The sequence below is a fragment of the Arachis hypogaea genome, chromosome 2 (genome assembly GCF_003086295.3).
Source record: "Arachis hypogaea cultivar Tifrunner chromosome 2, arahy.Tifrunner.gnm2.J5K5, whole genome shotgun sequence".
Lineage (NCBI taxonomy): Eukaryota > Viridiplantae > Streptophyta > Magnoliopsida > Fabales > Fabaceae > Arachis > Arachis hypogaea.
The window spans coordinates 15,090,751-15,101,034 of record NC_092037.1 but is presented as its reverse complement, the minus strand read 5'-3'; positions in this window follow the sequence as shown (position 1 = coordinate 15,101,034).

The following is a 10,284-nucleotide window of genomic DNA, read 5'->3' as shown; positions in this document are numbered from 1 at the left end:
CTATTTTTATTTTGTCTTGTATTCTATTGTAAATATTGTTATTGTTTAAAAAATTGGTTATTTGAAATTAAGTTGAAATTGTTTTTCAATCTTTGTAATGGTTTGAAAACGAATATCATTATCCACAACTATACTGGAGTTGAAAATTTATAAAAATATTGTGAAAAAATTGTGCCTTGTACTATTTTTTATTTGTATTTAAATTTTGATTAAATTTTTACTTATATCTTTTATTAACTTCAACTAATTTTTTTTTTTTTCACCGATGTACCAACTCACCATAAAATAGAGTAGGCTATCATTTTAAGTCTGTATTTCTCTTGCAGGATAGGATAGACTAATATTTCAAATCTTTTTTTTTTTTTTGCGAGTCTTATTTTTGGGAGGACCTTAGTGAACAGGTAGGATTACCCTCTTTACCACTTTATCTATTTATAATTGGCTATTGATTCCCTTCAAATTTTGAAAGTCCATGTAAAATAGAACAATATCGATTTTATTCTTATTAAGACCTAAATCGATAAGTGGTCTTAGTTTTTTATTATTTAAACCAATAGTCAAAACACTTTATGTAAGGCAAAAAATAAAATAGCTAATATAATTATAACATAATATTAATTATATATATATTACCCACAAAATAGGAAAAGAAAAATAAATTTTCCAAAACATAAAGGTAATCTTAATTTCTTAATTGATTAATATGCAATAATTTCATCATTTTTTACTTTTTTATGATAGAATGAATGTTTATTACTATTAGTATATCATATTCCGAAATTTTCCAGTCATTTCAAAAAGATTCGTAAGATTTAGTTGTTCATTTGTTGCTTGAGAAGGTAGGTCCCTCTATAAATTCCTGTCGGGCAAAACTTAAAGCAATTATGAATAATTTTACCTCAATTTATTGCGACGAAATTTTATATACAGCTATTTTATTGTACACACTACAAACTACTATATACGAGTACAAAATTTCAGAATATCGGATATTGGTTATTTATGTTTCATGAATCAGTTGGCAATTTTTGCGCAAAACAACGAGAATTGTTTTTTAGAACCACTCTCAGTAGTTCATTCTGAAGTTTAGCATACTTTACAATTATATCCAAGACTTGTATTGGAATTGAAGTATAGAAAATTTGCTGAAAACCGATAAAAAAAAATTGTCGTCGGATACCATTCCTTCGAAAAAAAATCTCTACAAAAAAATAATACTATCCAATTTTAGATATTCGGTGCTAACAAATAAACTATTTTGGAAATGAGGAGGGAGAACTCGAATTAATCTACAATAAATTATCTACGTTTGTACCATTTTTTTGCGACAATAAATTCGACAATAATTTTTTATGCTAACTAACTATATTTGCGCCGCTTTTTTCCAACAGATTTACCATCGGATTTATGTATTTGATGGTAATAAATTGCGAAAGCACTAATTTCAGAATTTTCGTCGATTAATCCGCCAGTAAATCTGATAAAAATTACCGTCGAAAAACTCCAATCGTAATTTTGCTGGTAATAAACGCATTTCTAGTAGCGTCACTACGATAGAAGCGCTGAATAACAATAGTTTATTTTTTGCGATTTTCAGCAGTAGTAAACCGCCACAAAATCGATCCCTAGCGGCTCCCCAATCGGCTTCCTTCACCGTGCATGGATTAATTTTTGCAATGGTTCCAAAAGCCGCTGTTATAACCGTCGTTGATCAAATATTTTGCAACTGTTTTGCCCAAAGAGAAATTATTTGTTGTTTTGCGACAGACACAAACGGCCTCTATTTAGTGCTGCTATTTATTTTAAAATTTTTTTTGGTGATTATGAACCGCCGCTATATGAAAATCGCGCAATTTTTTAATTTATTTTCGTCGATTTATAACCGCCGCTAGATCCCGGTTTAAACTGCCGGAAAAATGTTATATTTTGTAGCATAACTCGCCGCTATTTTTCTTTAAGTATTTTACGTATATTTTTTTGTGCTTTTGGGAGTTATTTTTTAATATTAAAAATCTTATTATTTTTTTTCTAAAATCTAAATTGATGGCAAAAACTCATGAAAATATAACTAGGAAACAAATTAATATATTTATATCAATATCAATAAAGTATATCTCTAAGTAAGAACTGCATAGTCAACTTAAAAAAATGTATACTTCAAATAAAATAATATCAAATCCAAATATCTATTTTCCGTTATGTCCCACCAAGAAATTCATCCTTGCAGTGATATTTGGTGGCAGTTCCCCACATTGCCATTGAATTAGATATCTTAGAACACTCTCCATTATCTACCTCTTTATCTTCTATGCTGCTACTTCATCCTCTACTGTCTTTTCTTTCAATTTCTCAGCTACCACCTTTGCCTATAGTTCAAACAACACCCTTTGGGCCTCCTTTGTTTAAGCTCCATCCCCAGGCTGATGCGAATTCAGATTGAAGAGTTGACTAGGAGTCGGTCCAAAACTTACGCTACGCATTCTAACCGAGTGCTCTTTTCTGAGAGTTTGGGAAAACGAATCATTTTGAGACAACACTCTAAAGGATTAATCATATTGCTTAATCTCCACAATTTTTTTCTATAGATATAAATAAGCAAACATAAGCAGTTAATAACTAGAGCATATTTAACAAAATTTTATAATTAAAATCAATGAGAAATAACATAAAGAATCTTAATGTAGTACTTACACCATTGCCCCAAGCTTCTTTATGGATATAGGAGCCATCATTTCGTTTGTATACTGGGTTTCATAACTCTTTTCTACTGACTTTCCTCCCTTGTAGTTTCGACTGTAACCATATAGTTTATACCATCACCATATTCCATCCAAATAAATAAAACATAGTCGAAAAAACAATTCAAAATGAATTTAAACGTAAATTATCTCTTCTTCTCTTGGCCTCGCCAAGCCTTTTGAATCGCTTGTGTGAATGTATAGTTGTTTCGATCGATACACATCATTTTTCCTACACTTCTCCTATTATGCCATAAAAAATAAGAGTGATTAGACATCGATTTTGTCCAAATCAATGTAACATAAATAGTGTTATTATTTTACAAATTCAAAATATGTTACCTGTGTGTCAAGTTTATTGCGATATACAAGGAACCATCTTCAATGCTTTTTATTAATTTTCGGCAGATATTCCTCAATATTTTGTTCATTGAGTTGTAATACTCATGATACAACCTGCTCCTTGTATCCTTCCAGGACTTCCCTATATTTTTAAAATTGTACTCTTGATACTTCCAATACTATCTTCATCAAAGTAAAAATTTTTCTACAATGATAAGTTCAAAATTGTTAAATGAAATTGATTTAACTTAACAATACTATAAATTTTTACCTTTATACAATCGTTATAAACTTTGTCTTTGGTGCTAATCTTTTTTCAACTTTTCTCACAGATGGAAAAATTATTATAATCAACACCTAGCAATCCAAGAACAGCACGCAATAGACCAGCCCATCTCCAATTGGTTGCAATTTGTTGTTGAACTTGAGTATGATCTTTCTACCATTATGCCGCTCCATAGCTTTCCTCACACTTAAATGAGCTTACTTGCTTACGCCATTAGAAACTATAAAGAATAAAATCTTATTTATATAACCGTTGTGGCCAAGATGCAAGAAAAATAAAAAAATAGAGTCTACATAATTTTGAATATAAAGGATTCAAGATTTGTTATCGATTATATCACCATTTCAAAATTTGGTATTCTTGCGTCCTTTGCGCCTTTGAACATCAAATGCAGCAAAGAGGTTGTCAATATGTTATTCAAATGAATCTATCTCATTTGCCTCTGGGTCCAAGTCTTCATCACCTGGCTCTAAGTTTTGAACACCGTTTGTGTAGGTGTGTGGATCAAGTCTTGGTTCACTATGAGGTGGACGGAATGGGCAAAAAGATGTAGCTGTGGGGAGTGGGGACACCACCATCATTTGGTAGGAGAATTAGGTAGTCATCGTGATGGGCTGATGAAGCTGCAGGAGCTCTTGTTTGAGGCTGCTGACATGTTGTTTCTAATTTTGATGTTTTCGTGAAATGAGCATTCATGGACATCTTAAATTCGTAGAATAAAAATGCAACCATAAATTGCAAAATAGAGGAAAGCAAGAAACATATATCAATATTTTCAACAAGAAACTAAACATGGATAGAATTTTGCACAACAATAATAATAATCAAATCTAAGGAAAAACAGACAATTTATCACCAAAAACAAAAAAAATTCTCTCACAAGATACAAAATATAGTTAGAGAAAATATGATCAAAAGCAAAAATAGAAATAAATTGACAACAACATTAGAAAGTAGCACTCAAATCTATTCGTCATCACTCAACTTGGAAAAAGCAAGATTTATATGTGCAATTTGTAACTTCATTTTCAAATTTGAATGTGCATCCATCAAAAAGTTCTAGTGGTACCCCTAACACAATTAGAACGAATAATACCTTGCAAAATTCTTATTCTAATCACAATGGTACCAACCTATTTAGATCAATGCTTATCAAAGACATGTATGCACACTATGATAAAATGATAAACTTCTCTTTACTGAATTAAATTGAAGTTTATTCTCACATACTAGATTCTTTCATTCTCATCATTATATAGGGTGAGCATGTCTCTAAACTCATCATGTACTTATAGGGATTATTTTGCATGTGTATTATTATTTCACTTTTGCAATATATATAGACATATACATCACAATAAAGGTAGCATACTAACATGAATAAAATAATTTTATAGTTGCAAGTGGAATGATAGGAAGGTAAAGTTATTTTTTATCCTTTAACTTTATTAGACTTTCTTCAATTTTACTTAATACACATAGCACAATAACACACAATAATACACAGAGCAAATGCATTGCCAATAAAACACAGAGCACACATAATCCATAAAATCCAATAAAACACTTCATATTTGCTTTTTTAATAACCAATTGAAAAATTGAAACCCACAACATAAAATCAAGGTCACCGTCGAAGAAGAATTTCTAATTTTGCACTTAAATATAGAATATATTTCACTATATCAATTTAGAAACAATAATTAAAAAAAATCTAGAGTAAACAGAATCAAATTAAATTCAAAAACATTAATCAAAATCACTATATAGTTGTAGGGGACTTCGTAAACAAAAATGATGGGGCTGGATTGTGTTGGAGGGAAGACGCGACCAACAAAAGGTGTTGAAACGACTGCTAGAGCTGCGAATGGAAAGTGCTGCAATGACTGCGAGAGCTGCAAATGGAAGCCAAAATGCTTACTGCGACAGAAGATGCTATGACGATGGCTGGAGGGATTGAGGTTGGCAATGTGGTGACTTAGCATCGAGAGTTTACAATGATGGAGAAGGGTTGAGGAAGCGCGACGTTGGAGTGTTTTTAAGAATGGGGTGTGCAATGTGTAGTAGTGTTAGTGTTTAAATAATAATAATAATAATAATAATAATAATAATAATAATAATAATATGAGTAAACCACCCATTTTTAGTTCCCAAATTATAATTACGCTAACAAAAAGTGACCTTTACTTTTATTAACGACAAATATATTCTTGTAATATTTTAAAATGCAACAAAAATATCCAACATTAAATATATATTTTCAAATAATGCTTTAAATATTGGATTTTAATACAAATTTTTTTCAAGCATCATTAGAAAAAAAAAACATTTTTATCTTTAAAATTTGACGATTGTAACGATAAGTAAAATTCTCTTTTTACGTTTTTTTTTATCAATGACTAAGAATGATAAAGTAAAAGCTTTCAAATGATAAAAAATAAGTGGTCAAAAGTATTAATTTAATAGTGAATTTCATCAAATGAATTGATTAATTATCATTTATCATTTTCCCATTCTTTTCTTAATTTACCCTCTTTTCTGAAGAGTAAATGTGATGATCCTGTATTTACTAGTACTAATAATACCAAGAAAGAGCTAAGTCATTCAATGTGCCAATTAAAAAATATACTGAGCTCCAATATAAAGTAATCAGTGTGTCAATTAAACATACTATTTAACAACTTTTGAGGGTGTTTCAATATGTCCTGTGAAAGAAATGGTAGACTAAAATCCTTCAATGTGACATCATAAAATTTTCTATCAAACTAAATATTTATCTAGTCTAAACAAATGCAAAAATCAAGTCAAACTATCCTAAACAACATGAATCAAAAGACTTCAACTAAACTCCTGCACTACCTTCCCATATCACTAAGAACCACTCATTCCTCTTCTCGGGAAATATTCCAACATAAGGTCCCTCATTCTCTTTTAGTGTTTTATTGAGGTCATAAGATAGCATGGAAGCATTGTGGCCTGTAGAAACAATCTTATAAGAACTATTGCCAGTAACAACGTCTTCTTCCTCCATCATCGAATTTGAAAATATCTCCCCTGGTTGTTTTGTTGTCTCTTGAATCTTGTCCGAAATTAACTTGAAAGTTTCATCATAGCCAAACAAGCCCTATCTAGCAAGAGTTATAGTGGCTAGTGACAACATAGTCGGGTAAGCTTAACACAATAGAAGTCTTATTTTACTTACGTTCCCAAAGTCATGCAAGGTCACTTTATATAAGAAGGAAGTTCTCCCGAGATGCATTATCAAGTTCAACAATAAGACTATTTACACAGTGTGCCTGCACAATGTAAAAAATGCATATCGAAAAATTGTAATTACTAGAGACTAGAAGTGATCATCTCACTTAAAACAAAGACACATTTCATTCAACATCAATAAGTGTTTCACTTTGGAGCAAGGTTGATTCTTATATATGCAATATATATATTGCCATTTTTTTTACCCTATGTGCCTAAAAGTTATGCTTTTAAATCTCATTTCATATCTCTCCCCCCATTTTAGATCTCACTTCAAATCTCCTTCTGCCTATATGATTCTCTACTCAACATATACAAGCTCTTGCAAACCTGAATATCTCAGTTTTTTATTTATTTAAATTAACATATACACCTTGTTATTTATTTATTTTGGATTGATCACTAAATTTCTAATTTTGGTAGAATGGAATGAATCTTATTCAGATGAAAATTTTGATTTTTCACTTCACTGTTTCTTAACTTCATGTTAGCATATCAATACATACTTTCTTTTATGCTATTGCATAAATGCAGTTTTTTATTATTTGATTCTTTTTTGTGTACAAACTAAGCTATTTTAGACATGACTAGTTCACTCTTTTATATCCAGATAATAGATTTTTGTTGGATATAAAAGGATGCAAGAATTCTACATTACTAGACATACATATTCAATTACCATTATGTTTATAAAAAAAATAGTTTTACAAAAATGATAGTAATTAATAGTGTGTTTCCACGCTTGAATATCTTCTAGCAGAATGATCAGCAAGTACCTTCTCAAAAGATCCTTCGCCTCTACTCTATGAGCAGAAGTCATGGTCAACTCTGAGATTAGTGTGCTTGTTTGTTATTTTCATTTATCTGTAAGTGTTTCATTTTTCAGTCAATAAATATGATGTGCAAGTGTTTTAATGATTTTCTTAAGATGACATTATTCCCTTACTATTTTAGGTGACCAAAACTTAATGCAGGATGCCATGGCATAGTACTTTAGGTATATTCCCTAACTATTTTTTAGTATAATGAGTTTAGAACTTGTAAGTTGTTTGCCTAAATTTTTTTTATAGCTATTATATCCATGTACTGAGATATTGATAATTAACATATACTGAAATTTTGGTGTTGACTATGATAGAGTTAGAAAACTTTTTAAGTGTTCAGAAATCCAAAATTTACCAGCACCTCCTCAAGTATTTGCTACATTAATCTCTTATCCGTACTTGTTATGAACCTAAATGCAAATTTGTCACTATACTTTCATCCCTACTAACCTAATTCTTACAATTTTAAGAGACTCTAAGAATGAAATATCTTTGGGTGTTTCTTTTGTTTAATGGATAATAAACCAATAAAATTACTATTGTAATTCAAAAAAGATGCAAAACTTTAAAGTTGTTGGGCATATGAGAGAAAACCTTCATAATTGCGCTAGGCACATGACCAACAGCATCAACTATGTGAATGTGTGTAGGGAAGGCACTTAGCTATAATTGTATACATGACTTCCTGAATCATAAGTCTCTTGCAAATGATGTTGCGTGCTCTAGTGAAGAGAATAGAGATGCTTCAACCATCTCCTTGGCAAACCAGATACTAGTGCAGCAAAGAAAGAATTCTCGCATCTCCTATTTTCCTAATAAGCTCCATAATAAAAACAATAAGTAAAATAGAGAGCAGGGTACACATCAATCAATATATATTCATTAGTAGCAATAGTAGCATTAAAAGAGTAAAATAAGGATACTTCATAGACTATACATATACTAGTAGTGTACATATCTTTCATAGACTATACATAGACTAAGTGACCACGATAACAAAGTTCTATCTTTTAATTAGACTATACATAGATTAGTAGTGTACATATCTTTCAATTTCGATTGTATACATTCATAAATATGTAGCCTCTTTGCAATTATTGAGGGCATCATTCGTGGATTCTTCTAAATTCCCATCCCCTGTCAATTGCAAACTTTCGATGCCACACTTAGACAACCTAGTCAAACTTGGTTGGGGAGAAAGATTGGCCTCACATTGTTCATCGTCTTCATCCATGTTAAATAAATCTCTTAGCTTCACATGGATTACTACACTCCACTCCTTATCAACTTCATTATCTACATAGTTTACAAGACAAGCCTCAGATGCAAGTATGTATGATTTGTCATCTTCTCATTCACCAATGTGAATCAGATTAGAGAAGTTGATACAGATGTGGCCTAAAACGTCTTATTTTACACCTCTATCATATGTGGTGTCTATCTAGAGACATATATATAACATGACTGTGAATTGACCACTGTAATTCAGCTCAATGATGTCTACTAATATTTCATAATATAAGATGCCACTAACATCAATATTACTGTCACATTTGCTTGCAGAACTTCTAGTATCAAAAGTGACATAAACCCTGCTAGTTTGGGTTTTCATCCCATCCTCTCTCAAGAGGGTTCTAACCTTAAATCCATTGACATTGTATGCTGGTGCACGAAATTGTGATCATCAACAATGGCTCCAATGACTTGGTAGCTCTCACACGTGAATTACACTTAGTCACAACTCCGCACAACTAACCAACAAGTGCACTGGGTCATCCAAGTAATACCTTACATGAGTAAGGGTCGATCCCACGGAGATTGTTGGTATGAAGCAATCTATGGTCATCTTGTAGATCTCAGTCAGGCTGATTCAAATGTGATTGGATTAGATAATTAAAAGATAAATAAAATAGGATAGAAATACTTATGTAAATTAATGGTGGGAATTTCAGATAAGCGTATGGAGATGCTTGTCCCTGTTGAATCTCTGCTTTCCTATTACTTTCATCCAATCCTTCTTACTCCTTTCCATGGCAAGCTGTATGTAGGGCATCACCGTTGTCAAAGGCTACATCCCATCCTCTCAGTGAAAATGGTCCAAATGCTCTGTCACAGCACGGCTAATCATCTGTCGGTTCTCAATCAGGTTGGAATAGAATCCCGTGATTCTTTTGCGTCTGTCACTAACGCTCAGCCTTCAGGAGTTTGAAGCTCGTCACAGTCATTCAATCCCGGAATCTTACTCGGAATACCACAGAAAAGGTTAGACTTTCCGGATTCCCATGAATGCCGCTATCAATTCTAGCTTATACCACGGAGATTCTGATTAAGGAATCCAAGAGATATGCGCCCGGTCTAAGGTAGAACGGAAGTGGTTGTCAGTCACGCGCGTTCATAGGTGAGAATGATGATGAGTGTCACGGATCATCACATTCATCAAGTTGAAGTGCAACGAATATCTTAGAACAGGAATAAATCGAATTGGATAGAAAATAATAGTAATTGCATTGAAACTTGAGGTACAGCAGAGTTCCACACCCTTAATCTATGGTGTGTAAAAACTCCACTGTTGAAAATACATAAGTGATGAAGGTTCAGGCATGGCCGAATGGCCAGCCCCCAAGTGTGGTCACAAGACCGAATAATCAAAAGACTCCTAATACACTAGTAAAAAGTTCTATTTATAATAAACTAGCTACTAGGGTTTACAGAAGTAAGTAATTGATGCATAAATCCACTTCCGGGGCCCACTTGGTGTGTGCTTGGGCTGAGCTTGATCTCTCCACGAGCCTAGGCTTCTCTTGGAGTTAAATGCCAAGTTGTAACGTGTTTTAGGCGT